General features: G+C 54.0%; 1 protein-coding gene across 3 annotated transcripts in view; it reads left to right on the top strand.

Annotated features, from left to right (window-relative positions):
- ZNF469 (zinc finger protein 469) overlaps positions 1-25,501 on the top strand; it is a 255,902-nt gene that overhangs the window by 187,575 nt on the left and 42,826 nt on the right. For 2 of the 3 annotated variants that reach the window (XM_075039861.1, XM_075039862.1), the window contains one exon: positions 18,298-18,412. The gene's annotated coding sequence lies outside the window, so the exon portion shown is untranslated. The remainder of the gene's footprint in view (positions 1-18,297; positions 18,413-25,501) is intronic. The other variant, XM_075039860.1, reaches the window with a different exon arrangement.

Below are 25,501 nucleotides of genomic sequence, written 5' to 3'. Positions count from 1 at the left end.
AGTGCTGTTTAATTTACAAAAAGTCACACCATGAAAACATGCATTTTTGTTTATCGTAAATGAAAGAAAAATATGCAGAAGAGGTTTTGCTCCTAACCAGATGCGATTAAGCCGTTCAAGATGACGAGTTCCTGGGACTGTTGCTGGGATAAGATGAGCGTATATCACTTTACAGTGGTTAGAAATGAGCTGACAACTCAACTACTGCATCGAGCTTAGCGCTCGTACAGATCCTCAGCCTGTCTTCAGGTCTGTCCCCAAATTTTGCATTTTCTGCCTCACCGTAGTTTTAATTTTCCTGTCGCAGAAGCATCCAAGCTTGTGACACTGAGAGTGTATTTCGAGGAAGACAGACACCCAGCTTCTGGGTTTATGTGAACTCCTGTAATACCCCGCTCGTCATTGCAAATAATACCTCCTTAAAAAAAATAAATCCCTTGATTTTATCCATATGGAAGTTAACATTATATCGACATTAACTGAATTTTGGGGGCCTAGGGACTCCCAGCGACTTTGGCGACACGATTCCCTTTTTAATCCTACATCAGAAGCATCTTGTTTCCTCGTATCCCATTATAGCTAGAAAATCTTAATGAGAGTTACTCTAAAAGCAACATCGCTCTGTTCAGCTGCACCCCAGCCCAAAGCAGACCCCCAAAAACCCCCATCCCTGGGCAGTGGAGGGGCACAGGTAGATGTCCCCGCCACCCCGCCATGCCCACGGGACCGCCGTCCTGGGAGTTTTTTCCCTTTGCAGGAGCAATCTGCGCTGGGAAATGCACCTTCGTCCATGTGCATCGCACGCTGGGGTGGCATCTCAGCGAGCTCCTCGCGATGGACCCAGCTCTGCATCCCTGCTGCGCCCGGCGACATCGCACCGGCTCCTTGTTTTCCGATGCAAGTGCAGCTTTAATGAAATAAGAGAAAATTCAAGGAGATTTGCCTCCTTTCTTAACTCCCTTGCCCAGCTCCCCGTCCCCAGCACCTTGTGTCCTGCCCACAGTGGGTGGCAAGCAGAGGACCCGCAGAAGGACCTTGGCTGTGGGCAGAGGTGGGCGAGCCCAGGTGACCCTTGGCAAGTTCTCCTGGGGGCTGCAACCTGCTTCTGCACAGCCTCCCCGGCCCGACTTGCCGCTCCGAGCTCTCGGGGTGACTTTTCCTTAATACACCCCAAATCATTTAAAACGGGGAGACAGAGATTCACCTTGTGCGCCCTCCCAGCTGGCTGCCAGCAGGGCTTGTGGCTGTACCAAGCCGCCCAAGAAAAAAAAGCTAAAATTGCCAATTCCTCTTTTTTTTTTTTTTTTTTTTTTTTTTGTGGGTAGGATTTGAGCTCCGCACTCAGCACCAGGTCCAGATGCAGCCATGCCAGCTGCGGGTGGCAAAGCCTGGCCGTCAGGCTGGCTCCAGCTGCCTTCAAAGGGAGACGGGAGTGTGTTTCTGAACCTGGAACGCACCTCATCCCACCAAGGACGTGGATTTTGTCAATCTCCCAAGCCCCGAATCAGCTCGAGTCGCACCGTAACCGGCTGGTTGTGCATCCGATGCAAATGTGCTAGTAACTAGTTGTGCTGTTCTGATTTTTGCTGCAGATTTTGGGGGGACCGTAGCACTCAGGGAACCAAAAGTCAGCCTGCAGGAGCTGCCCGCAGGTCCCATGGGCTTTAAACACCCTTGGATCCTCCACCATCCACTTTGGCTGGCTCTCCTTGGAGGAGAAAGGTGTTAAAGGGCCAGTGGCCCACTACTAAGCAACAGTTACCAACAACCTTAAGCAAATAAAATATGTGAGATTATGAAAACAGGGGAACTGCAGCTGATTCCCAGCATCTCTGCTGTGTGAGTCAGTAGTGCATGTCTGCTGCTCCCCGCTCGTTCCTAGATGACAGCATCCACACATCAAATCTGCCGGCCCTTGGAGATTAGACATCCCCGAATATTTATGACCATTTCAAATAAAGTGTATTTCTCTGGCTGCTAGATAGCCTGAGCGAGAAGCTGAGATTTACGGGTTTCTGTCCTTAAGACTGGGGGGGGGGTTTAATGCTTAGTTGCGGGGCATTTCCGATGTCGTGTGCTATTTCTTTGTGCATTTTGGGCCGCAGCTTTCACCCCAGTGCAGTTCATTGCAGGTCAGGTCCTCAAGCCTTGACCACGCGCCAGCTAAGAGAGAGGGAAATTCAGCTGATGAAGGGAGGGTGTTATCCCAGCGGTGTTTGAGATTGGGTTTTTATGCAGATCCTCAAGATCTGGATTGCACAGGGAATATTTCAGGGAAGGTGCCCCGCAGGAGCTGGCTGAGTGGTCCCGGGGAGATGCCCGGGCTCCATCCAAAGGTGGGAGACTAGGAATCACTTTCGGAGGTGCCCATCCCACTGCTAAGGTTCAAGGGAATACCGAGTGAGCACAAAGCTAACATTTACTCTGCAAACCTCTGAAAAAAAAGTGGGTTTATCCAGTGCACTGTTTCCAAGGCAGCTTTCCCGGGATGGCCGTGCTGCTGGTGGAAGGGCTGGAAGCCATCGCTCGAGCGAAGGCATTTTACACGTGCAGGTAGATTTGTTTCGGCTCTGAGCTGTCGCTGTCTGGCACTATATAAATAACTGTACAGGCAGCCCGTCTCCATGGGCAGACGTCCGTCTGTCCGAGCTCGTCTGCAGAGGCGTTCCCCGGCTCTCTTGGCAAGTTGCGCTCCCATAATCTGTCCGGGTTTGGGGACGGTAAGGCTTGCTGCAAGGAAAAGCGCATGCGTTTGAGCCAGGCAGTCATTGCTAGGGCTGGTTTGCCGTCCCGTGGGCTGTGTTGCAGACTCTGACTTTTCAGTGATGCTGGTCGTTGTGGAAAGGTGGGATTTGGGGTTGGTAGAGGGGAGCCGTCTCCTGAGCTCTGCAGCGGTTTGGTTGTGACCTTAGATGACTCCTGTCCCCCCTGCAAGATGGGTCTTTTGGGCTGTATGTTGTGGGTTAGCCAGCAAAATACAGGTCCTTGCAAGACAGGCACTGAAGACAGGCAGAAAGTCAGGGAAAGATAATCCTTCTAAGAAGAGAAATGCAGCTGCTTTTCCCAACCTGCTTTTAAACACATCCTACAGCACAGAGCCCATCTCGCCTCGCCCTGGGAATTGCTTTCTTCACCTGCAAATGACCATCATTTTTCACCTTGCCGCTCTTCACCATGCCTGTGGATGCTCCCTCACGTTTCCAGCCTCCACCGCCCCAAGACCTGCTGAGGATCCCCTTGAATTTGTGGCCATCACCTCCATAGCACACTCACCTGTTTTTTTGCACCGGCAGCACTTGTTAAGAGGATGGAGGCCTTCATCCTGGTACTGTCTGGAACCCTTCTACCCTTGCTTTCTATCATCTGACATCGCCGGTGAAACGCAAGCCCGGCTGGTTGCGGTGCTGAGAGCCGCAAGGGCTTTGCTAAGAAAAGGCATCGGTCTGTGGGAACGTGGCACTACTCTGCGACTTGCTCACCGTGTCCCTGCGTGGGCACCTCCTGCCCAGCGGCGTGGTGACGGCAAGGCTCGGAGGAGCTTTTCCCTGAGCTTCCACCTTTCCTTTCAAAGGACAAGTGTCAGAGACAGGCTCCAGCGCAGGGACAGGGACTCTGTTCAGAGAAGGACTCCAGTGACTTCAGATTTGCTTCTCTGGAAGAGCAGGATGAAGCGATGCAAAGCCCTCGGAAGCTTCTGCTTTCATGGAGGTGTTAGGCGGCATTGCTCCAGCTGCTCTGGAGGGCAAGCGGCCAGGGGCATGGGGCAAGCGGTGACCACGGGCTGCTGTGCCAGCATCTGCCCCAGCACTGCCACAGCCCTGGTCCCTTCTGTGCCCCTGGTCCCTGTGCCGCATCCCTCGGGGACACGCACGAAGCGATCCCTGCGTGCGCAGCATCCAGCACGCCGCAGGCGCTTGGTTCCCTCCGAGATGAAGAATTCCTCCGGTGAGGCACCGTCTTGCCGGTCTCGTGCGAGACCCCGGACCGCTGGCTCTGGAGGGCTGTAAACAGCAGGTACAAGCAAGATAACCCCAAGCAAGATATCTGGCCCCGGTTATCTTCCCCGCTGCTCCAGTGCCTTGGGTGCACGCGGGTCCCCGCAGACTCCATGCTCCAACCCAGGCAGTGCAGGTACCTGCTGTGGATGGAAGTCATTTGACAGGGCGGATCTCTGCTTTGCTGCAGGAATTTTTCCTTCTGCTTGAGACGTACCTTTGCGATGTCGCAGGTCCGTGCATCTGAACTGCAGCTCCTGTGCCTGCGGCCACGGGATGATGCACCTTCCCCAACGCATCCTCTCCGCTCCCCTCGCAAGTCTAACTTTCTTCTTCGCTTCAAAGCTCGAGGGAAAAATGTGCTTGCAAAGGATGGACTTTTTATCCCTTGCCTTGATTAAAAAGGAATGGAAAGAGAGGCTTTGGCTTGCGTTTATTATAATTAAAGTGAAGGAGAAAACTTGAGTTCATCAGGGCACCTCTCTTGTTGCCTCCTGGGGGGCACACGGGCCGGGGAGACTCCCAGCACGGATTTCTGACAGCAGCCGGCTTTTTGGGGCTGGAAGCTGAAGTCCTGGAGTACAACATCGCCACCTGTTTGCCACAGGCGAACATACAGCAGGATAAATCCCGGCAGGATAAAGCCCACCAGGATGCACCCCAGCAGGATGCACCCCATTGGGATGCACCCCAGCAGGATACGTCCCATCGGGATGCAACCCATTGGGATGCACCCCCATCGGGCAGCCCCCCACCGGGATACACCCCACCGGGATACACCCCACCGGGATGCACCCCACCGGGATACACCCCACCGGGATGCACCCCACCGGGATGCACCCATCAGGCAGCCCTGCAGCAGTGCTCCCAGCTGCAGCATGCAGAGGCTGCGTAGCCAAAGCCAGGACAAGGAGGGGATGGAGAGAGAGGAGTAAGTGCTGGTTTTCTGCTGGAACAGAGGAGCTCCCCAGCCCCTGGGACAGCACGGAGTGTGCTGCTGTGCCGGTACCACCTTTGCCGCTCCGGACTGTTGGATCTCCTGCTTTTACGTGCACCCATGTGCACTTCCCTGGAGACCTTCACTGCCAGGCTCTTAATGTGGTTTTTTCCCCTATCCACATCAAGAGGTTTAAATAGGACTCTGGAACCTGACATGGGCAAGGCTGAGTCAGCGAGACCAGGAATTGCAGAGCTGCATGTGACTGGGGTGGCCTGAAAGCCATGGGGAGCTGAGCATATCCATGCATTGCCTTGCGGCCGGTGTAGCTGCTGCATCCCCCTGGGAGGCTGTTGGAAGATCTGCTCTGCGATGGCAACTGGAAAATGCAGAGAGCTGGAGCAAGCGAGGCTGAGCTGCTGTTGAGGGGTTTCCTCTGCTCCTCGCTCTCACTTGAGCAAAACCCCTTTGAGGGCTTCATCTTTCCAAAATCCCCACCAGGGACTGGCTGTTGAATTAAGCCGAGGTGTACTCTGCATCGCATCGGAGTCAGTCTGCTGTGAAACGCGGGGTCTGCTCCCCAAACCCGGTTGCTTCTGCTGGAAAAGTCTCTGTTCGGAAAGATGCCTCGGAGAAGAGCAGGCTGAGGGGTTGGGCTGGCTGGAGCAAGAGCTAGGGCTGAGCATCAGGGCACTGCGCTCACACGTCTCACTGCACCGGGTTTGGAGGATTTCATTGATTTTCGGTGGATATTTAGGATATCTGGCAATAGATTGAGGATTCGTCACACGTTGGGTTTATCCTCCTTCGCCTCGATGCTAAAAGCTATGTCGTGCCTGTACAATGCATAGGGGCTATTCAAATCCTTTTCGTGCCTGTACAATGCATAAGGGCCATTCATATACTTTGGACAAATGCTCCTGCGCTCCCCCCATTTCCATGAATAGCATGCATGGATTAAGTGTCAGGCTTTTGTTTGAAAGAAGCCTTCTAGGAAATGACTCAACAAGACATTTGTATGTTTAAATTTGTCGGGATTTGAAATATTTAGATTCTGTTTATGAATATTGGCATTTAATGGGAAGATGTTGAATTGAAAGCCCTGGCTGCTGTTGCAGGAGGGAGATGTGTGCGTAGACTCACACGCATGTGCGCGCACACAAACCTCTTCTCATTTGGAAAGTGCTAATGGGAACAAGCCAACGTAGATTGTTCCATTAATGGGGATTTATAGCACAAATCTGCTACTGTTTTGTCAAGACAAACAGAAATAAGTGGGCTTTTAGTGCTGGGAAAGCTGGCCCTGGGGCTGTGGGCTGTTTACTAGCAAAGGGCAGCTGCTCAGAAAGGGCTGCAGGGGAGCAGAGGGAATAAATGGCAAAAGATGGAGACAAGAAGAACCAGGATTTGGTGAAGGAAGAAATGAGATCAGGAACGTGGACCCCAGTCCCTTACCTACGCTCTGTTGAGTACATTTTCCCTGCAAGTTTTGGTTGGTGAACTCACTGCTCGTTTTCCCCCCTTTGCTGTGTATTTCGAAAGCTGCCTTCTGTTCCAAAAGATGTGTCAGTGTTTATCAAAATGTAAATAACGCTCTGTGCCTTGGCTGCCCTCAGCGGAGACCTAACGTCGCCGGGGGTCCAGCTGGTGAATGATGGAGGTCCTTCTCCTTGAGGACGTGGGGAGGTGCTGGACTATCTGCTCCTCTTCAGAAATATGTGTAAAAAGGGTCTCAGCCTCTGGGGCTGGTCCAGGATAACCCAGGCTGGGTGCCACAATGGTGGAAGACATGAGCAGGTTGGGCTTGTGCAAGGGCATGGACATGGTGAGATGTTTGGGGAGAGATGCCCAAAAGTGGGGTCTGGTGCGTTGTGGGGCTGCAGGGTCTCCACCTTCAGCTTCCCGAGTGGTTTTTGTGTGGCTGAAACAACCTTGTCTTCATTCGTTTGATGTGACTTAGATTTGTTCTCCGTGGTTTTGAAACCTCTCAGGAGTGTTGGCCAAAGTCACGCTCTGGATGGCTCTCCCTATATTTCTGCTAGGCTTCGTCTGTGTGCCAGCAGAAATCGGGCATTTCGGGGCAAAGCTGCCGTACTCCTGCCATAACAAAGATGAGACACCTTTCTCCTCTTCCCAGAGGATACCTTCTTTCTTTCCCCAACCCCCTTGCTGCTTTACAATACATATTTATAATTATTATATATATGTATTTCTGCATCCTGCATCTCCCAGCCTCGTGAAGCATCTCGGGGGGCATCTGCCCCCAAACGTGGACACAACACAACACTGTTGCCCTTCTGCCCTCCACGGGAGACGGGTGGCCTCGAGCGCATGTGCTGGCACTGCGGGTGACGGTTGGGGACAAGCCGGTGCCTGACCCGTGGCTGGGCTGGAGTCAGAGGTGTGAGGTTATTGGAAGGTGCTTGTTTGTGTTGAGCATGAATACGGAATTGTTCTCCCCGCGCCGGTCGTTATTATGCAAAGCCAAGTCCTAAAAAAATATTGAATTTCCTCTCCCATAATTTTGAGGAAAAACACTTATCCGGCATTAAGCAGCAATTGTGAGGTGTCCTTTCATCTCGACATGCAGGGGAGCTGCCGGCGCACCTCGGGGTGAGACTGCAGCCCTCTGTGTCGAGCTGAGGGAGGACCCGGTGCTGGCAGTCGTGGCTGCAGACCAGGGCAGCAACCTTGTCCCCCTCCTCATCTTTTTATTATTTTTTTTTAACACGCATGCGGCTTGAAACTCTGTGAAAAGATTCTTTTTATTCATACGCTCGAGCAAAATCCAGGCTGAACCGCTGCGTCTACAATAAGAGTTTAAAGAGGGTCTGTGCCGCTTGGTGTGAAGGGGAACCGGGATGGAGAGGGGTGCAGGGGGAAAGCCTAAAAGGCGTTAGGAGAAATTTGGGAAAACTTATGGCTGCGGTGACATTAGAGGATGCAGCGGGACTAGACATGGTGCCCCGATGCCAGGATCGGTCCCGTGTCCCCAGTGCATCGCCGGTGCCAGCTCTCCACTGGCCGTGGCAGGGCTCAAGCAGGCGCGTGTCCATCCGGACACGGCACGGTAACTCTGGGATGATGCCTGCGGGACTGGGGGATGTCCGGGTCAAAGACGGGTAGAAGAAGAAGGTGGTGTTCCCTCCTTCATTGTTCTTGTTCAATTTGAAATGCAAAAAAAGACAAGAAAAAGGATTAAAGTCCAGCCGGGTCTGTGGCCAGTTGGGAGGCAGGAACAGGCTTGGTGGTTCTCCTGCCTTTGCAGGTAACACCCAGAAGTTTCATTTTGAAATGATGAAACTGGAAAATCCAAGACTAATTTGGTTGATGGCAAATGGAAAATGAAAATTAGTCGGTCCTGTTGCAGTGTCGAGCACAGTCCATGAAAGATCAGGAACTGGGAGAGGCAGATGTGGTGACACCCTCTGGGCAGGTGACCAGCAGTGGTGGCAGGAGCTGGATGCCAGGGTCCGGGACATCCCGCGGCTGTGCCCCGAGGAGGGTGCTGCCCGACTCCTGGATCAATCCCAGCTCTTCTTTTCAGAGGACGCCCTGAAACCGAGGTCCACCTCAGGAATCCCATTGCACAGATGGAAATGCCGTGGCAGGGACAGCTCTGCCCTGGCCGCCGTCGATGCTAAACCCACAAGAAACGCAGATCCTCCTCCTGCCGATGCCAGCAACCACCCCTGCACCCACCCAGGCTCTCACAGCCCTTCATCCCAAGGGCATGGCTTACAGCTCTGCTTTCCGCGCCGCTCACCTTGCCCAGAGCCACAGCCCTCTGCCTCCCTGCTCTTTGCCGGGGTGACGCCGGCAGCGGCGGTGCTCCTGCCACGGTGCCGGAGGCAGATAGCCCACGTCCTACCTCTGGCACGGGATCCCGCATCCCAGCAGCCTCTCGTGATGTGCACAAGAGCCGATGCTGGTGGGACGGGGAAGGGAGCGGGGAGCCTGGGTCTGGCTAAGCTCCATCCCAGCTGGACGCTCCGCAGCCTCCGTTCAACCCAAAAGGTACAGGAAAGGGTTTAGCAACGTGCAGCCGCCTCTGAGATGCCTATTTTGGCATAATCACAATCTTTCTGCGTCTAAATAGCCAGAAAATTGAGCCCTTGAGTTTCACATCTGCGAGGTCAAAAGAGCGCTGGAGCCTGGGATAAGCGGTGTGTTTATGCGGGGAAGGGGGTGGCAGCCCTGGAACTGGGAACGGGAGGACGCGCCGGCCGCCTCGGCTGCTCCCCAGGCACCGTGCTGGCACTTGCCTCCCAGATTGCATCGGCGAGGGAACATCGCGCTACTAGCAGGCATCGCACGTCTTCCCAAATCAAATACGAGCCTGTCCGCGGCTCGGCGCTGGGGGGGAGCGGGGGGCAGCCCTGGGGCAGAGCTGCAAAGCTGGCAGCAGGGAGGCAGAGCTGCAGGACCTGTGCCAGCCTGGTGCCAGCCTGCAGCGGTCCCCTCCGGCTCAGCCGGTGCCACCAATTCCTCGGGGCGACTTTTCGCTCCTGTCCCTTGCCAGGTTTCGCTCGGTTTCTCGCCCCTGGGCACAAGGTTGCAGTTTTTTGGCTCAGCGGGAGAAAAGGCAAGGCGAGCTTTGGTTGTTTTTATTAGAGTTTAAAAGGAAGCTTTAAAGCAGGCGTTCCTACGCGTCCCGAGCCTAGTCCGCACGTCGCAGCCGTGCCAGCACAGCCAAGGGGCAAAATCCTCACGTTGGCCGATCAGCTCCCAGCTGCAGAGCCGGTGTCACCCCGCGGCCAAATCCCAGCCCCGTGCCGAAGCCGGTGGGGCATTGGCAGCGCCGGGTCTTCTGCGGCCCGAAGGGCATCTCCCCCCAGCCCAGCCAAAGGCACCGCGGCAGCTCTGGGTGCAAATACACTTTTGTTAGCAGAAATAGAAGAAATAAAGGTCCAAGGCTGACCTTGCGTTGTTCCTGTAGGGTAAAGAGCAATGTGAGCTCTGAGCCAAGACCCCATGTAATGCTTCTGGGTTGAGCCTGTGACACTTCAAGCTGATCTAACCTCGGGGTTCTCCCTTTGCCTTCACCAGCTTTTTTGGGGACATCACCCATCTGGGCTACAAAACTGTTGTTCTGGCCTGAGGGCTGTCCTGGGTTGGTGCCTTCAGTCACCGCAAGCTGCTCCAAACGTCCGGTGAATTGGAAGGAGCAGCAGGAATACACCCCTATTTAATCTGGCTCTTGCTTTTGGAAGCTACGTCCCCCTATACCTTCCTCATCCCGCGCTTCCACGCGCTGGGCTGAGCTTATGCTCACGGCCATCGGAACAGAGCCGGTTCGTGTACCCCAACCCTGCACCCAGGCAGGGTGATATCAGCCCTGTCCCAGGTGCAGGGGAGATTTTGATGGATGTTGTTGGTCAACAGAGGTATTCTGGATCCGGCTTTCAACAATCCGGCACTTTTTTGCAGCGCAAATGTGCCTGTTTGCAGGGCAAAAGGGGGATGCGAAGCCTGGCGCAGGGACGACGCGTGCCTCCTGTCCACATCTGGCCCCCTGGAAGCAATAACGCGCCGCTGAGATGAGTGTTTTGTATGTGGGAGCTGCAGATGTTTAGCAGGGAGAAATGTCTGAGATGCTTTGAGATAAGGAGCCAGAAATGCATGTGACGGGGTGACGGCGTGGGGAGGGTGCCGAGCGCGGCCAGGAGAGCTGCCATGGGGCAAAGCCACATCCCTGCAGACCCTCTCCTCCCTGGAAAAATGCCGCCGTGTTCCTCGTGAGCGTCCTTTGCCGTTCAAAAGCTGACAAAACTCAAGGGGTGGGCTTGCACAAAGCTTCCTGAAAGCCACGCCAGCGAGGGGACATGGCCCGATGGCCACAGCATGCGGGGAAGCACGGGGGAGGCTCTGCAGTTTGCCACGCAGCGTGGCAGGACACTGGCCACCGGCCCCAGCTCCTTGCTGGCCACGGACCGACTCCCCTTTCCTCTCCCTGCCTCAGTTTCCCTGCTCCCACCCCGTTTTGCTGATACCTGATCACCCGCCGCAGCAATGGTGCGGAAAAAAAAAATAAAATAGTTGAGCAATAAAACTGGGGGATTTCTGCTCATCTCCTGCAGCCCGGTGGTGGGCTTGAGGTGGAAGATGAAGGCTTGGTTTGGGATTCCTCGCCCTGTTCCTGCAACCGCTCCATCACCAACCCCCTGCGCCGGTGCCTGCAGTTTCGCTGACCTTCCAGGGAGCACGGTGGTGGCAGGGGGACAGACGGACAGAGCAAAGCTGCAGCACAAACACAGGCCATTAATCCAAATTCATTTATCCAGAGTTGGCCCATGGGTCCAGGGAGTCAGCGCTGGGTTAGGTACCGGCGCAGCATCCCTTCTCCCTCCTGCAGCCAAACGCACGTGGCTCTTGGGAGACTCGTGCCTCAGTTTCCCCATCTGTAAAGCGGGGGTGGGAGTGCTGGGGTGCATACCCAGGATGGCTGGCACGTCCCTGGCCGCGCTACTCAACCCAGGGCTGACAGTGACCTATTTACCTACGGCAGAACTTTCTGCTCCACTTATTTGACCCCACACCTTTGTGTTTGCTTAAAGCCGGCAACGTTTCCTTTCGACCAAGCCGGGCGCGCACGCAGGTATGTTTGCCCGAGAGACAGACCGCTGGTCTGTGCATCCCCGCCTCTCCGCCTCGGAGGAATTCGGACCCTTTCGCTGCGATACCATTGCAAAATTCGCCCTGAAAAGCTTCCACGTTTTTCTTTGCCCCCTTCTCCCCATCCCTCTCAAGCTGCACGGTCGTCATCTGAGGGACAGGCAGCGCCGGGGAGTAGAAAGGTGACATTGTTCTGCCCTGGAAGGCCGTCAGCATCCCAACTCCCCGGCTCTGTAGCTGCCTCAGTCATGCATGTTTGCATATGTTAAAAATATTTAGTCCACTGCTAAAAAAAATATTATGCCCGAGATCTGGGGCCAGCTAAATATAATGCCATCTATGTGTCCGTGGTGCTGCGTGCCGGAGGCACAGAGGGGTACTATTTGCCTTCGAGCGGTCCTCGGCTGTGAGCAGGGATGCTGGGAGCGATCCCGATATTGATGTCTGCCAGGAATGCTTTTCTCCCCTTTGGAGAGGGATTTGGGGCAAGGAAAGCTCTTTGCTGGAGCGTGGGATGTTGCGGTGCAGCGTGCTGCTCGTGCCGGGGTGCTTGCCTGTGCCCGGGCAGCCTCGGCGGCTGCGGACAGGGATGCACAGGGCAGGAGAAAAAAAGGTTGAAAAAAGGTGTTGGCTCTAAGAAAAAGTCATAAAAATAAAAGAGTGGACTGGGCTAATTCCTGGATTCACAGATGGCAGGATGGGTGCAGGATGAGCCAGGGACGGCCCTGCTGCCCAAACCCTCCGGCGCACGGGATGGTTTCGTGGTGTGGATACGGGCCACGTTGGAGAGGACTGAGACCTCCCCAACTCATTTCATGCATGCCACAGATCATATTGAGAGCAGGTTACGGCTACTACCAACCTCACCCAGGCTTTCGCCCGTGGCCTGGAGGTACCCAGCACTGCTCAGGCTGGGGAGAAGCTTCCAGATAAGTTTCATATAAATAATTTCAAGCCAGCAGAGGGTTTGAGAGGGAAAACATTTCCCTGTAGTAATCTCCCTCGACGAGGGGCAGGAGAAAAGAGTTTGTTCTGGCCACAGGAGGAAGACAACAGGGAGCGAGGCCGCAGGATTTTTGTGCAGAAGCATTAAGGAATCATTTCCTCTGCTTTTTTTCCTTATATATTTATTTTTGGAGCGGGAAAAGGGGCTGGAGGAGGGTGGGGAGGTGAAATAATCCCAGGCAGAGTGTGTGAAGGAATCTTTATACCCCGTCCTTTTTCTTTTTTGTCTTTTTTTTTCCCCCTCTGCAAGTGTTTAGAGAGGCAGGGGAGCAAGCGGCTCTGTACACTGCGGCCATTCATGGCTCAGCTGGGGGCGTGCGGGGCGCGTGGCTGGGTGGGAGCGCGCCACGCCGGAGAGGAGAATAATTTGTTCACAATATAGAGCAGGGTAAAATAGGCTGGTTGTCTGAGCGTGGATGTAGCATAATGTATAGAAGTGCAAGCATCAATAAGTCTATTTATTAGCGGAGCCTTTTGCTGAGCAGGGCTGTGAATAAACTATACAGCTCGTACAAAAATGTAAATGTTAGTGATCCCTTAGAGACATAATTACAGGAAAAAATAAGGACAGCTTTTCAGCGTTTGGGAAGCCGGCCTCCTTCGTCCCCTTTCTAACTGCTGATGCACAGATTATTTTCCCCCCGTGGGGTGTCTGCATCCAGCACGGCGCGTCCCCCCTCTTGCAGCTCCTCCATCGTCCTCCCGGCCCGCTAATTAAAGGAAAGCTGTGTCTCCACGTCCCACGAAACGTCTTCGCCGCCTGCTTTGGTGTGCAGAGCTCTTGAATTCCTCAAGCCTGTGTGCCACTGGCTCCTCTGGACCACAGTGAAAGGTTTCATTCATCCCTCCTCTGCTGCCTTCTAGAGTTACCACACCCTGGGCCTCTGCTCCGCAGCTCCTCTCTGTTTTCCTTTCATTAGCAGGATTCCCAGATTGAATGGCTGCGAAGGGCTGGGAAGAGATGCTACAACCCCATTAGCATAAGGGCTGTGCAAATACCTGCCCCGCGCACGCTCCTGCCGTTTGCCGTGAGGTCTGCAGAGCAAGAAAGCCAACATCTTTGGGGTTTGTTTTTTTTTTTTTCTAAAGTGCTGCTATAAAAGCAACTCTGAGTGCTGCCCCGACTGCCCTGTGCCTCAGTTTCCCTGAGCAGACCCTGGTTCCACCCACCACAGCGATGAGTTTGCAGCACTTTCTGCAAGCTGGCAGGGGAGCTGCAGGCAGGGCAGGCACTGCCCACCCTGGGAACCCCTCGGAAGATGCTTTGGGATCTTCTCATGCTTATTTGGCTGCGTCCAAGCCATGGCAGCGCTCCAGGGGTGCACATCAGGACTGCGGCATAGCATACATATGTGTCTTAAGTACCATAGCTGAAGCCATATAGTCTTGGCTGCCCTTGCCCTCCATGCCTGCGCGATGAGCAGGGGATGTTGACCCCCGCCTCAGCAGCCAGTTCAAATCTTTTATAAAAGGGAGATGGACAGAAGAACTCCATCGCAGACGTGGGATGGACAGGAGCGGGTCTGCCTAGGCAGAGAGCGGTTTTGGTTATGTCAGCTTTTCTTTTGGGAGTCAAGCTATTCAGCAAGCCTTTACCAGAGCAAGATTAGAGGAGAGCGAGAAAATGAGTTTCTAGGAAATCCGTGCTGGGACGCGGAGGGTCACAGAAGGGTTACGATGAGGGAATTTGCTTTGGGAAGGAAGAGCAAGGCACCGCGGAGCAGCCGCAGCTTTCGCCGCCCCCTCTGCCACCCTCCAGATGAGATCAGCCCACAGCCCTGGCCCAGCTCTCTTACTGAGCTGCCACTTTTATGGATGAGCTGGTGAAGGAAATTAACTTTTGGCAAGTTTTTCAATGGGAAAGTGATGGGCTTTTCAACAGAAATTTATAGCAAAATGTTAGCTTCGCGTTGACCGTCTATTGTCCACAACGATGTTGAACCTTATTTGGGTTTTGGCCCTTTGCAAGTATTCTGTTAGTAGTGGAGACTCATCTGCGGTGAATTTAAATTTTGCTGATTCAGTTGCCATTCTTGGAGGCTTCACAAGTAGCTCAGGGTCCTGGATGATTCCTCTTTGTTTGATGGAAGCCCTTTGAGGCCAGCCAGGCTCTTCAGGAGTGCCATCCCCATGTCTCACGGTGCTGCTGCCATTGCATCACTCCTTCCCTTTACCTAATGCTGGTGGTTGTCCTCGCTCCACGGAAGGGTGCAAATTTGAAGGGTTGTGGTGGAGACCCCAGGTGATGAGCACCCAGGTAGAAAAGGGGCTTGGAGATCCATCTCTTTGCTAGCGGTGGTGACCCCTTCTGGTGCTCAGGACCCCATAGATGTTCCCCATGGCTTGGCTTGTCTCCTGCAAACCCAGATGTGGTAGGAACGGTGTTGGGTCCTTCTGTTCTATAGACAGTGCGTCCCCACAAACATGCTTGTAACAATGACGGTAACGGCTATGGGTTTGACATCTGCCTTGCCAACCCCATTGGACTTGAAATCATGCTCAGCTACTCAACCTCCTCTAACCATTGAGCAGCCCGTGTCCTTCAACTGCTACCTGGCTGGATTGCCCAGTCCGGAGCCACCGTTCAAAAGCGTCCCGTGAGACCTCTTAGCCGGTTCTGCAGCGTGGTTTTGCATTGGCGCTCCCAATGAGGTTGGCGTAGAAACAATCTCCCTTACCTTGGTCTCTGATTTCTAGCCTGTAGTCAATTGGATTGTGGTTTTGAGGAGCCTGAAATAAAGAACGAGCAGACGGCAAAGATGAACGAAGCTGCCTGCAGCGTTCCTGGCCATGAATCGGCTTCTGGCTTGTCTCTGAGGTTGGGTCCTCAGCACCTTCCTTGGCACCATCTCACGCAAGTGCTTGGCCAGCCCGCGCACTCCAAAGCTCTGCAGATTGGAGTTGTGGATTCGGATCAGGATCAGACACCCTTGATGCGTGCTTCGGTCAGACCAAAGTCTGTTTTCACCCCATCACTTGTGCAAATCCAGGGTATGCGCTTGCAAGGAGGCTGGCGTGGTAAGGAGTGCCCTGATGGAGCGGAGGAGCTGCGGGGCCGGATCCTGACCCGGCTCATTGCAGCAGGTCAGGGCAGCGGTCCTGCAAATTGCCTGGCCTGCAGCAGGAGGATGCTGAAAGCCTTTGGCTAAAAGGGAGCAAAGCGAGGGAAAAATCTTCTACATCCACTAACACTGCAGTATATAAATAATGTATAATTAATATATACTTATAATCTGCTACCATTAAAAATAAGCATGAGGCCAGCTGTACTTGGATGAAAACATCATTTTCTTGCGTATAAGTTGAGAACAGTTTTGAGCCCACCTGATTTCTAGGAAATTTGGTAGATGTCACGGAAGAAATCTAGTGTGAGGAAGAACAGGGCACTTTGATCCTGATGTCTAATGCATCAAATGCTGATGGGGTCATCACCACCTGGGCGAAAAACCACTATTCCTGGGTCCAAAAGGGAATTCTGAGGCCTCCAAATGATGGGCTGGGTTTTATTTTAATGCAGTCTTATATGTATTTTAAGCAGCGTTTCATGCAGTAAGATGCACCTGGGTTTGATTTATGTTACATGAGAAACGTCTTGGCCAAGGCAAAAAGCACAGAACAGGGGAGGGGGGGGGACGAAATGAAATCTTTCTTTTATCGTGCATAATGGGATGTTTGCTCTGTGACAATTATATAAGTGGTTTCATGTTAGTGGGTTCAAAACAGATCTATGAATGCAGCATGTATTTTAAAATTCATTGTTTTGCCCTGTGAATGGGTCTTCTAAAAAAGTCCCGGACTGGGATCCAGAGCCAGCTCGCGGGTAGATGGGGCTCAGTCCGTAGTAGCTCCCTTGGCTTTGGGGAAGTTCCTCTGGACTTACCTCATTAGCTAAACGGGCCTTTTCTCCTCCTTCATCCCTCCTCCTGGATGCGCGCGCCGTATTGGGGACCGCGTGTGATGTTTCGTGGTGATATTTGCCAAACGGATGCTAAAGGCTGGCGCGCTGGTACCCTTCTTGCTGGAATAAAGCCCGCTGCAGCTGCACGGAAGTGACCTCCTATACAGAGGATGGTTTGGGGTGTTTTCCCCAAGGAAAGATCTGCTGCCAAAAGCCACGCATACGCTTCAAAAAGCAAAAGCCGAGCCCGTGCCGAAGCCTTGGCAGCGCTGGGAGGGTGATGGGGGGAGCCGGGACGCTGGGCACGAGCTGGCAGCATCGGGCAGCACCGTCAGCCTGGACCAGTTCACCCACACTGAGCTGGGGTCCGGCTCGGTGGGACAGGCTGGAGGCAAGCTGGGCAAAAGCAACATTTTTCAGCCCCTTAGTTCTGGTTTTCATCAAAATAGGCCTTCGCTGAAATTGCACAGGCCTTTGGAGAGCTTTTGATCCAAACTGGTGTGTATTATTATATACCATGTTTCCATAGGGTATTGGAGGCCATGAGAGCAAAACCATGGATGGGAGGTTGTCCGTGCTGCGCAAAACAGCGGCGCGGGGCACAGCTGTAACCCAGCGATGCCAAGAAATGTTTGCTTGCTTCTGGGGCGGAAATAAACCAAAAAAAAAAAAAAAAAGAGAGAAAGAAAAAGATGTTAAATATGAGTAATTCAAAACCGCGCGAGCTTTATTGCAAACAACGTCAAAAGTTGGTGTAGCCCCACTATTGCAGTCCGCAAAAGCCAGATTTTCAAAGGCAGTTTGCAGTCGTTGCTCTAAATAAGGATGTGCTCTTCCAGGGGCTGCTCCGTTCGGAGCTGCTTGGATGGCATCCAGTCCAGGGGTTTTATTGCAATTCCACTTGATTGCCGAGATTAGATGAGGACTCATTCTCTACGCTTACGGAGCTCCGGGAATAATCGTCGCAACGTGAAAAATGTCAGTCGGTCTCGTGCTATGGAAAGTCGTATTGACCTCAGAGCGGGGTTTCAAATATTACACCCGCTGCTGTCAAAGGAGAGCAAAGCAGATAATCCTCCTGGCCTTTTATCCTTACAAATTGGGAGAATGCTGCTTTTGCTTTTTTTTTTTTTTTTTTTTTTTACCATGAGACACGAGCAGACCTGATCACAGATTGGGGGAAAAAGAGGCCAAATTCTCCTTCCACCGGCGGTGCTGCAGGCAGGAGCAGCCCAGCAGTTTGCCAGGGCAGGGCCTGATCCTGCTCTGCTGCAAATCAGCCCCAGCTGCCTCGAAGGCAGCGAGGTGGCTCTGGATTTACTCCGGTGTAACTGGGAGCCGGCTGCTGGTGCGGAGGATGTGTGCCTTTGATATTGTAACCTAAAACTGGCAGCTTTCCCTGCTCTGGCAGGAGTTTAGAAACATTGCCATATGAGCTGGTTTTCCAGAGAGGCCTGAAAATGCAATCCATTATCTGATATTTTGTAGCAGCTTTTTTAATTAAGGCTTTGGCTGAAGGGCTGATTAAAGAGGTGTGTGGTTTTTTTGTCCTTAGGGACTTGGCACATCCTCACGTCTGTCACCCTTCTGCAACTACAAGACTCACTTTTCCTCCCGTGTCATATTTGGAGCGAAGCTTTTTTTTTTTTCCCCCCCCTTTCTATCCTTTTTTTTTTTTTTTTCCCCTACCAGAGGTGCAGATAAATCATTATAGTCTCCGCTCAGCTTGTCTCCTTCTCCCGTAGCCCAACTTCTGTGTGCTACTGGCTGGTGCGGCGCGGAGGGGGCGTGAGCAGCGCAGCTCCGTGCCTGTGGTCAGTAATGAAGACTTCTCTTTTTATACACAGATTACGGAGGAACTGCACACAGGGCCAGACGGCAGCTCTTAATTTCCCGACTTTTTAATTTTTCAGCCCTCACCGAGGAGAATGCAGCCTTCGCCTCCGGCCGACTTATAATGAGGTGAGTAAACACCCTTTTGTCATTTAAGGCTTGCTGCCTGATGTCATGTAAATATTATTTTTGTTTGGTAGAAGGACGAGGGGGGGAAAGGAGAATGTGCTGTTTGCCACATGTCAGTGTCGGGGGTTTAATACCTCCGCTCCAGTGATTTCCTCGGGTTTTATTCGCCTCAGGAATCCGCCTTGCTGAAGGCTCCTGCTTTTTCGCTCTGCAAAGTCCCTTTAACACAACTTTTCTCCCCCCCCCGCTTCCCCTTTCTTGCTCATTCAATGACTCAACGAGGTTTGTCAGAGTTTTAAAAAAAAAAAAAATGATGCTCCTTTGCTGCAAAGTATTTGGGCTATTTGTGTCCTCCCGGAACTTTAAAAGAAAAATCAGTGCCATCCCATTTCTCCCCCAACCCCAAAGCAAAAGGTGCCCCCGGTTTGCAGCTGGGGGCTGCTCCCGGGAACCGGGTTCCGCTTTTCTCCTGTCATCGGCTGTCACGATCCCACCTCTCCCGGGAAAGTGTCGCCTCTGCCCCGGCGGGGTGACCCCCCCCCGGGGGATAAAGAGTTAATCCCCCACCCCCCGACTTCAGCTGCAAAAAATATGAAGTGAGGACAGATCTGCTCATCTGCTGAGCAGAGAAGTTGCCTTTGATGTCGGTCCTTCCTTTCCTCCTCCTTTTTTTTTTTTTTAATTTTTTTTTTTCTCCCCCCCCCTTAACCCTTCTGCCGGCGCATGCTGGCTCCCGGGTGGATTTACGGGCACACCCCCCCCCTTCCCCTCCCCGGGAGTATCGTGAGCGTGGCAGAGGGTCGCCGACATGCAGGGACATCATGGGGTGCTGGCATCTCCCCACCCATTTGCTTCCCCCCCAAAAAAAAGAAACTCCCGGGATGTGCATCCCCCCAGCAGCGCTCCCCCTGGTCCCGGGGCAAGGGGGGGGACACTGGCGACCAGAGGAGCGGGGTGGCGAGCGAGCTGTCACCTGGGGTGGCCCGAGCCTTTTTTTGGTGGTGTTGGTGGTTTTTTTTTTTTGGGGGGGGGGGGGTTAACCCCTTTTCTTCGCCGCCGAAGAAAAGCACTGCTGTCGCTTTAAGGCAGAAGTCCCTTTAAGTGACTTTCCATTTGCTGCTTTGGAGAGCTGAGAATTTGGTTTCCCAGCTTTCCTCTGAATTGTGTGCAGTAGTCAGAGGGAGTTAAAAAAAAAAAAAAAGAAAAATTTAAAAATAAAAACAAAAAATCATGTACACTCGGGAAAGCTGCAGCAGCAGCAAGCCAAGGGAAAAAGGGGAAAAAAACACCCTGAGGTTTAGGGAAAAAAATGAGATTTAGGGAAAAAAACTAAGATTTAGGGAAAAAAACCTAAGATTTAGGGGGAAAAAGTCATCTGCTACCGTTTCCCTTTGCCTTCCTGCTCCCGTTCCGTTCTCCCTGCATGGGGAGCAGAGGAGTGGGGCAGTGGCCAATGGTGAAACCTCCCCACGGGACATGGAGGGGGACACCGGGAGGATGCTGCACCCCCCAGGGGGTAGCAGGGTGTCTGCACCCAGGCACCGATGGGGTTAATAGCCCTCCTCAGCTGGGGAGCATCATAAATTGCAACCGTGCCCCACCAAATTAATTTGCACTTTCTTTTCCTAATGTTTGCTCTGAGAACAACAACAAAAAAAAAAAAAAAGAGAGGAAAAAAGAGGAGAAAAAAAATAAAAGCCCCTAAATAAATAAGCAGCCTGGAAGGGGGCTGGGGGAAGGCTGTTTCCTCAATTAGCTGGGACTTGCCTTCTCTTGACGAACGGAAGGCAGCGCGTTTTAGCCTCTGGATTTGTGGAGCTTTCTCAAAGTGCCAAGTCTGGTTATACGGGGACTTTGGAGGGTTAGGTGGAGGAATCTGAGTCGTGCTCTGCTCCATTAACTCCTTCGGGGCTAAGCGGCTTTGGGAACCCCGGCCTGGCAACGCGAAACGAACCGGCAACCCCATAAGGAGGGAGATTTTTGGCACCCGAGCGCTTGGGAGAGGCGATTCCTCCAGCCGGGACCTCGCCGGGGTGGGGGTTCACCTGCGCAAGGTGCGCCGATGGAGAGATGCCGTGGGGACGGACGGACCTCGGGACGGGATGAGCATATTGGTCATAGCTGGTAGTGGGTGACTCGCGGGAACCACGGTCAAAAAGCAGTTTTTGGGGGGCTGTGCAGAAGGTCAGGGTGTATCGGCGGTCCTCGCGCCTGGGAGGAGAGGTTGAGGATGCGGTTAGCTTGCGGCGAGGTGCCGGCATCGCGGCACATCACACCCCTGCTGTACCGTCCCGTACCCTACCGCACCGCCCTTGAGGTCAGCAAACATTGTACAAGCGGTAATGGCAGGAATTGCTTTTGGCACCGTAAAAATGCAGTTATATTTGGGGATTAATACGAGAACTGGCTGCGCACCACCACCAGCCAACAGCTTTGGAGAGAGACATCCTAACCAGGCTGGTGCAGGGAAAATGCTCCCTGGCAGAATAGAGTTGCCTGTGTTGCAACTCGGCCAGGCTACGTGGGGAAGTACCTTCACCTATATGGAGAGAAAATCTGGGAATTGAAAATTCACATCCCGGTCTGTCCCATCCTTGGAAAAGAGGCCTTGGCCGCGCATGGTCGTGGGATGGATGTCTTGATGTGGTTCCTTGCTGACTTGCCGTGCCTTTGCCCAGAGACCCGCTGTCCCCGGGAAGGCGGCCCACATCCCACCCCGCGCCGGCACGGCTGGAGCTGGCACCCCGTAAAGCCGCCGAGCCTGCTTTATGGGCAAGTGCAGGCAGCACAGGAGGGGCTCTCACCTGCCTGCGCCTGGCAGGGAAGCCTGCCCGCCTCGCAGTCACACTAAGGCTCCTTTACCCCTCACTGGAAGCATAAAGGGGCCTTAAAAAGGAAGCAAAAGGAACTTAAATTTAATTTACACTCACTTAGAGACCTCTTTACATGGCTAGAGGAGCATAAAGGGGCCTTAATGTAGCTGGGAATCAACCCCTGAAGGTATCTGCGCCTGACTGCTGGGCATTCATTTTGCAGAAGCTCACCTCAGGCTGCAATCCAGCTTTTAATTCCTCAACCCAGATCTGCCGACGTACGGGGAGCAACAGCATCGGCCCTGGTGGGGTTAGGTCTCATTTACACGTGCGTAAGCGAAATCAGAGTTGGGCTTCCACGGAATAACTTGAAGGGAGCGTGGTCTTGGCTTGCCAACACATTTGTGCCAGCCTCGGGTCTCTCCATCGTCCGCTTGGGATCGAGCGAAAGGATTTCCCAGTTTAAATTCCCGCTCCGGCGTGGAAGGGGACTCTCTTCTCCCTCCTGCCGAAGGGCAGAGGACCGGGGAAGAGAAGCTGGATGACTCACAGAGGGGATGGCCGATGGTGTTCCTCGTCGCTTAACACCCACTCATGTGGATGTGGCTTCCCGGGAAGACTGAGCCTGCCCTCGCCTCTCCGTTATTGCAAAAAAAGCGAAGATTGACGGCGCCGTGCGCTGTGCGGAGGAAACCGCATCGTGGCCGTGTGCCCCGGGAGACACCACGGAGTTGTTTGGGGTTTGCCTGGTCCCCTACAAATCCCAACTCCTGGCTGGCCGGAGCCCCTGTGGCAATCATTGCCGAGGTGCTGCTTGTTTTAAAGCACCCACACCGCAGCCCAGCAAAGGGCAAGGGTCTGCCAGATGTTTAGCAGCATCCCCTGTGCCACCAGGAATCCCTGTGCCAGCCCTGTCACGGGCTCACTGCATTCCGGAGGAGCTGGAAGAAGTGACATCCAACCCCAGGTTTGATGAACTTGAGCCAGGATTCAGGGAAAGCTGGCCCATGTGGGATGGTGGGACGGCTGGGAGGGAAGATTTGGGTCTCATGCGGACTGTCCCTCTGCACCCCGGGCGGCCGGGGCACTCCTGCCTGCCTGCACGTGGCCTGAGTTTTCCAGGATAACACCCATCAGGCGTGCGAGAGCCAGGGTCTCCCTTTGGAGCATCACCGGAGGGTACTGGGATCCAGCGTCTCTGCTTATTTATAGCCCTCAAAGACCTTGGAGGAAAGAGCCTGTGGACGAGGCCACTGGTGGAAAAGGCTGAAACCAAGAACTTGAGGTATCTCAGAAAAGGACAAGGTGTTTATATCTAAGAAAACCATCCAGGTTTATCACAACTCTGGTTCAGAAGGGAATATTCAATCCAGAGCTTTAGAGCTGTGTTTAATGATGACCAGGGCCAGCATTCCCATGGGCAGAGTTCCTCTTGAGGCTGTCCCCCCATCCTTCACGATGGGATGTTCTCAGAGACACGGGGACAGACAAAACGGCTGGAGGTCTGACCCTTTCTCATCGTTCCCATGCTCGCAGAGTCGCTGGCATCAGCCCTCTCCACTGTGCAGCAGGATTCAGGAGCGTGCATTTTGCTCTGCGAGGACGCACATCCCTCCTTCCTCCGGGGTCCTGCAAACGTAGGAATGAAATCCAGCAGGGAAGGACCAGTGTTTGTGCTGTCCCCTGTGTTTTCTTTTGGTTTTTAATCTGGTTTTTTTAGTCGTTGGTTTGAAACATGTTTAACGGTCACCTGTTCCTGACCTGGCGGGCAGCGGGGTCGGGAGCGTGGCACATGAGTGCCAGGCGCTGGCAGGGCGGCAGGCAGGTATTTGCACTGCGTTTTGGCCTCCTTGCAAGCCCGGCTTCCCCCGTGCCAACCCTCGCTGCCTGCCCACCCGCCTTCCAGGCAGCGCTCTGAAATCCGCCTGGCACCGACTCCTTCCCTTCTCGTGGCTTTGCCCGCCGGCAAGGTCTTTTCCATCCCTGCATTACCCACCAGCTCTGCCCCGGTGCCCCCCCCCGTGCTTTGGGACGGGCTGCTGGAGCCCACGGGAAGGAGCTGGGCACGGTCGAGTTCCCCGGGTGCAATGCACGGTGAACTGCAGGACCCAAACCAGCTCGTGCATCGATAGAGATCTCCTTCGGAAGGCATGTGAAAAATGCAGCCGCAGGCGACCATCAGTGTCCCCTTCAAAAAAAAAAAAAGAGCCTGATCTATTTTTGGTTTTGATCTGCTGCTTTTTAATTAAGGGGAACCGCCTGCCCCCTCCCTGTGGCCGCACAGAGCTGCCCGGACAAACGGGGTGGCAGGAATTATTTAACGCCCCTTCCTGTCAAGCTGTCATGTTTAATTAGCACCCTCCCGCCCCAGCCCAGGTTAAAACCAGGCTGCAATAACACCGGGTGCTGGCCCGGGGCTTCCCACTCAGCAGCACCTCCAAAATACCTCCCTGGGAGGGACGTGTAAGGGGACCCCCACGTTTCTCCGGGCGTTGCACCGGGCGTTAATGTTTCTTCTTAGCTGGACCGCGCCGTTGCGGTCGGGACTCCCCGGGTGAAGGACTGGCTGCAGCCTCAGGGTTGGAGACCCTCGGTAGCCCTGCAAGGGGGAAAGGCTGCTCTGCGGTCCCGTACAGCCGCGGGGGGATGATAAGCGAAAAACAGCTTCGTGGCTCTGCCCGACGCATCTGAAACTGCGCAGCCAAGAGATGCAAACTGCTCCCGTAGACGTCTCCTGCCAGCCCGGAGGCGTTCGGGCAATGCTACCGGGTTCTTTTGGCACCGGCTGGCTGGCATTGCCCCTCTGGGCAGGTCTAGGATCTCCCTGGACTGGGCATCGCCTGCCCCCGAAAGCACCGACCCTGAAAAGCCTGGGATCTTCAGAGGAAGAGGAGCAAGCTGGGAGCAGGGATGCACATGGGGGGTTCAGAGCAACCTCCCCTCCCACCCGTGGTGGGCCCGTGGTGGCCGCTGCCAGGGCATCACCGTTGGCGTTGCCTTCAGCCGAGTCCCCTGCCCACCCCACCTAGCCTGGGGGAATGATCTTCAAACGCCAACGCTGGGCTGCAGAGGATGGGAAGGAGCCCTGTGCTCTCCTGGTACTTATCAGCGGCCAGGAAACAAATTTTTCTAATTGACAGCGACCCACAGCATTTACAGAGGTGAGAGAAGGCCGGCGGTCTATCGGGCGTGCTGTGAAACCGGAGCGGGACAACATCCAGCCCTGATGGATAGAGCGGAGCTGACCTGCCTTGGCCGGCTCCGGTCCAATAACTCGCTTGTGTTTGCATTTAATTACAAACGTAAAAAAGCCCTTTCTTTTCACAACAACAAAGCCTTGAACCACACTTCAAAGTTGGGTTTCTGGGACAGTTGCATACCTTTTAAAAATAGCCCTCTGAGCGGTGCCAAGTGCTAAATGGATTGCAGAGGGCAGGTCCCCCACGTGGGGCTTCAAACAGCCCAGGCAGCGCCGCTGCCTGCGACTGCTGCCGCTCCCCCGAGACCCTCCCAAAGAGGGTCCGTGTGTCGCATGAAGCTGCAGCTCTGCTTTTTCCTTCCCTTGGGCTTTACTTCTTGGGCATTGCAAATCGGGAGATGGCGAGGCTGAAGCTGCCAGGCAAAGCCCTTGGAGGGTGTTCGGGAACGGCGTGGAAGTGCCCACTTGAGCTGACGTCCTCCTGGCCTTAAGTGCCATTCGGGAGGCAGCGGTTTATCATCTGGGAAGTTGTAACTGGAATATCCATGGCAGGGAAAAGGCTGGAGGGGAAACTGAGGCAGCGCCGGTTCAGATCCAGGTGTCCTCCCACCCCATCCCAGTCTCTGCTGGGACTCGTCTGGCTTCTGAGGAGTGTCCTGGCCCTTCAGCCCCACCTTGGTCCTGCTTGTGGTCAAGTGTCCTCAGACCTGATGGTTTGGGGTCTTTTGACTCTAAAACAAGGAGTTTTGCCCCCCTGAGTGTTTTTCTAAGCGTCGACTGAGTTTATTTTCTCCTTTGCCTGTTGGCGACACAGAAATCATAATATACAGAGTGGGAAAGAGGAGGTCTGTAGCAAAGAGAGCCCAGTTCTCACGGCGATTAACTGAGATAAACACAAATCTACCCAGCAGCACTGACGTGCCCTGGCTCGGAGCATCCTCGTCCCTGCCCCGACCTCCCTCAGCAGCAGCACGGGCAGGACCCTTCCCGTGGGACCGCTGCTGCCAGGGATTTAGGCAGGGGCTGCCTCCCCGGAGCCAGCCCCGAGAGGGCAGGTTGTCCAAAGTCAAGGGAAGT

This window comes from Buteo buteo, chromosome 11 (genome assembly GCF_964188355.1).
Source record: "Buteo buteo chromosome 11, bButBut1.hap1.1, whole genome shotgun sequence".
Taxonomy (NCBI): domain Eukaryota; kingdom Metazoa; phylum Chordata; class Aves; order Accipitriformes; family Accipitridae; genus Buteo; species Buteo buteo.
The sequence above is the reverse complement of the archived record's forward strand: the minus strand, read 5'-3'. Positions and strand labels throughout refer to the sequence as shown.